Source organism: Haemorhous mexicanus, chromosome 10 (assembly GCF_027477595.1).
Source record: "Haemorhous mexicanus isolate bHaeMex1 chromosome 10, bHaeMex1.pri, whole genome shotgun sequence".
Classification (NCBI taxonomy): Eukaryota; Metazoa; Chordata; class Aves; order Passeriformes; family Fringillidae; genus Haemorhous; species Haemorhous mexicanus.
In genome coordinates this window covers 23,694,688-23,698,708 of record NC_082350.1, presented here as the reverse complement: position 1 = coordinate 23,698,708, position 4,021 = coordinate 23,694,688, and the positions used below count along the sequence as shown (strand labels likewise).

General features: G+C 39.8%; 1 long non-coding RNA gene across 1 annotated transcript; it reads right to left on the bottom strand.

Annotated features, from left to right (window-relative positions):
- Positions 1-598: 598 nt before the first annotated feature.
- Positions 599-2,824, bottom strand: LOC132331485 (uncharacterized). The gene is made up of 3 exons (XR_009487603.1): positions 2,731-2,824; positions 1,865-2,031; positions 599-669 (listed from the first exon to the last, which is right to left on the bottom strand). It is a non-coding gene; the product is annotated as an uncharacterized LOC132331485 (long non-coding RNA).
- Positions 2,825-4,021: the final 1,197 nt, after the last annotated feature.

Below are 4,021 nucleotides of genomic sequence, written 5' to 3'. Positions count from 1 at the left end.
TTGTTGGACAATACTGATTTAAAACAAGAGTTCTGTGGGACACTGGGAGGGTGTTGCTCTCCAAGAGTTTTGTCTCAGATTATCTCAGTGCCAAACCCAGCAGTGTGGTTTTAGTGCTGCTCTCTTACAGTCACAAAAGTTATGGATATGCCAATGAGAGTCAGAGCTAATGACAAACACCCTGATATAGCCCCCACCCACACAAAATTCATCCTTCTCACTTTTAAAGCATTCCAGCTCCTAAATCAAACCCTGCTGTTGAGCAGAGCCCCTGCACCACAGCACGGGTCTCAGAGACACAATTTCAGTTACAATTCTTTGCCCACAGTAGAAGGTTTGTACATGGTGAGACTCTTAAAGAAGGCACCATTGTATCCTTATAGAGAATTCATTATTCCCTAATAGTGTCAGTTGTTTCTTCACAGAATTCCCTCCTAAACCCCACTTTAAACCAACCACAATAACAAAAAAAAAACCAAAAAAAAAGAACAAAAACCCCAAACCCTCTCACATCCAGACATGATAAACTGACTAGAAGTTGTTATTAAATATGGATCAGTTGGATTTTTTTCCTTCTACAAGAATCTTGGGATACTCACGAGTGGAAAGGCAGGACTGGCCCAGTTCCTCAGGAAGGCAGCAGATTTGATGGAGAGGGGAAGAAGTCAGCTTTTATTACATGAGAAGGGAAAAAAAAAAAAAGCACCAAGGACTAAGGGAGAGAAAAATCCATAGCTGTATTTTCTGTGAAAAATTCGAATGACTGTTCCACTTTTAAATGTACTCACTACACCTATCAAAAGAAAATTAAGAATAAAAGTTACCTGAACATCTTGGGACTAGAAGTATTTAATTTCACAGCCCAGCCAGACTGATACTAATTCATATAAATCACAGCCCAGCTTAGCAGAGAAGCCATTCCCAGGGACTGCCAAGATATGTCTCTTTCAAACTTTTGAAAACACTATTTCACTGCTCACATAAAAGTGACTGCAGAAGCTGACTGAAAGTCCACAGGTTCCTTTGGCTGACTGAACCCCATTAATGTATTGGGCCATTTGCTTTGGTGAAAGCCACCTTCTGGGCTTTGGACAGGAGGTTGATGGCTCTGTGGCTCTTCATATTTCACTCTATCACCTATTTTGTGCAAGTGGCAACAGCTGAGTGCCTGAGATTTGTTTCTGGATAATACACACCATGAACAATTTCAGCTGCTCCCTGGATTTTCTTTGCTGCAGCCATCACAATAAACTGTGCTTGCAGTTCCCATAATTTCACCTTTTCATTTTTTTGGCCACCTTTCCCTCCAATGGCCTGCAGTACATTCAGCTCATCTTGCAGTATTAATAACACTTCCCCCTTAATGCCAGCCTGCTTGTCAAATCAGAGAAGAAAAATAACTACATGGGCTTTTGGTTGATTAAAGATAGTAAAACTCCAAGTTACAAAGATGTGAGATCAATACTTTATGTGAAATCTGTGCTCTGTTAAATCCTGCTTCCAGCAAGGCTTTAAAAAGTCCATCTAAAGCCTGGCCCAGTGCAGGCTCTGCCCAGGTAGCTTTTGTCTCTAAATTTTAACACAAATTGGACAAGACATGGCCAATGCCTTGCACATATTTTAGTGTCTGCCTGGAGCCTGCATATGATTTATTCCAGGGAAGACAAACCTTTCCCTCATCCTAAAAAGGCTGAGAGTCTCTCGGTGAGTGTCTAAGAGGAAATGCTCCAGAACCATTCAGAGGCAGATGCAAATTTGTATTTATTAACAGATCTGGGAAAAACTGGCAAGAAACATCAGCCAGTGGAGTTGTTTGAGGAGGAAAGGCAAAAGTTGAAGAATGGTAACCCTGTGGCCATTTTACCTCTTTTTTAAAACCTCTTTCCCCTGTAAAATAATCCTTCAGTGTCTCCAACTCAGTCCCAGATTGCTCCCAGAGATTTCTCCATCAGTTACACAGGGATGGGGAGAGAGGAGGGAGCCCCAGCAGCCAGGGGCAGATTTCCAGCTGTCCATCCTCCTCGGGCAGGGCTGCAAAAGAACATTAAAGAGAGGTGGGATTTCATTTCTTAATGAAATCCTAATTTCTCAGCCTTCCTGAGAGGAGACACAACTTCCCAGTGCACCAGGGCTCTGCCTGGCTGCACTTTGGCTTGCCCCCAATCCTGCCTCACCCCTGAGCTGATTGCTCTCCCTCGCTGTAATTATTTAAACTTTCTTCCCTCCCCTCCCCTGGTGATGCAATTTTCCTGGTGAGATTTCCTCCAGGTGCCACCTGCCTGGCAGAGCTGAGATCACACAGAGGTGTGGCATCTCCTGTGGCAGTGGTTTTTTATTCCAGCACCCAGAGCTGCCCTCTGAGGGTGTCTGAGAGCCCCCAGGAGCTGTGGAGGTGCAGAAGCACAGGATTGCTCCTCCAAGGTCACAGGGAGAGGCTTCCAAAGGCCTTCAGCACCTCGCAGAGAGGTTGATGCCCGGGATTTTAAATTGATGAGATTGGCACCTCGTTGTATGAAAATGTGAGGGCTCTGCAGGGGGGACAGGGCAGGGCTGAGTGAGGGGGAGCTCAGGGGGTCACATCCCCTGACTGCCAGAGGGATGGGCAGTCCTGCTGAAATTATCATTCATAAAAATAGAAATGATGGAATATAACATATATTTCTATTTTATATAAAATATAACATTGTCATTCAATTGCTTGTGAAACACCTTCAAGATATGGACATTTACCTGGTGTTATTATCACACATTCCAAGAGCTCCAGAGGACTTCCCTGGGATTATATTCAATGCTATGGAAACATCCCTATAGCATAAGGCAGAGGGGCTGCCAAATTAAATAAAAATAAAAGTAGAAATAAAATTAGAAATAGAAATAAAAATTAAAATAAAAATAGAAAGAAATAATAGAAATAGAAATAGAAATAGAAATAGAAATAGAAATAGAAATAGAAATAGAAATTAAATAGAAATAAATAGAAATAGAAATAGAAATAGAAACAATAATTGTGGTTATTTTCATTATTTTTATTAATTCTTCCTATTATTATTATTAATACTATTTATATTATTGCTTATATTATTATTATTATTAATAATAATATTATCTCAGTTAATTATGATAAATACCCCGAGTTCAAATTGGGACTGAGCTTGGTTGTTCTATCCCAGTTCAGGTTTATCAGCTCTGAAAGAAGCACAAAAGATAAAGTATTAAAAAAAGGAGGAAAAAAATCTTAACTCTTCTGGCAAACTGGTAAAGCTGAGCTTTGCCAGGGAGAGGGGGGAAAAATAAAAATTGCATTTAATTGGTAATAAAAAAATTTAAAAAGAAATCAACAAGTTGAAAAGTTTATTTGGGGAGGAAATGAGAACATTTGTGTGGAAGGAATAAACATTTCTGTGGAAAGAAAAGCCAATGATCTGCAGTAAAAGCTGTCCTGCCCTGACCTAGGAAGGAGCACTCTCTGGAGCTCGTAACAACCTGTAAAGGAAGGGAGTTTACAAAACCTTTAACTACAGGACTCATTCAATTTAATGTTCTTATCTCCTGCTCCTATTTCTTTGCTCCCAAGAGATGGCTGGGAAAACACTCAGGAGGGTTTCACTGTACAAGCACTATTTTTTAAAGATGCAGCATTTAATAAAACACCCAGGTTGCTTTGTGTGCTCTGGAAAAAAAGGGAAAGAAATCCCAGTTTTTCTCACAGCTTCTATCACAGAGGATCCTGTCTCAGATACACAAAATAATCTGGAACAGTTCCCTGCTATTCACAACTGCAGGTCCATTTTCAAAATTTAAAAATCAGGCATTGAGGTTTTTTTTCTGAATTAATTTCCTAATGTAATTGCATTATGATAATTCAGTTTATTTTTTAATTTAAGCAATTCTCACTTTGTGTCACATACTTTTACTGTTATGTATTTGAGATTAAGCTGGGTCTTTATCACTTAGTCAGTCAGAATATTTTTTCTTAAAAAAAGTGCAAAAGAATCTGGTGAATCACAGGTAAAATAGATAA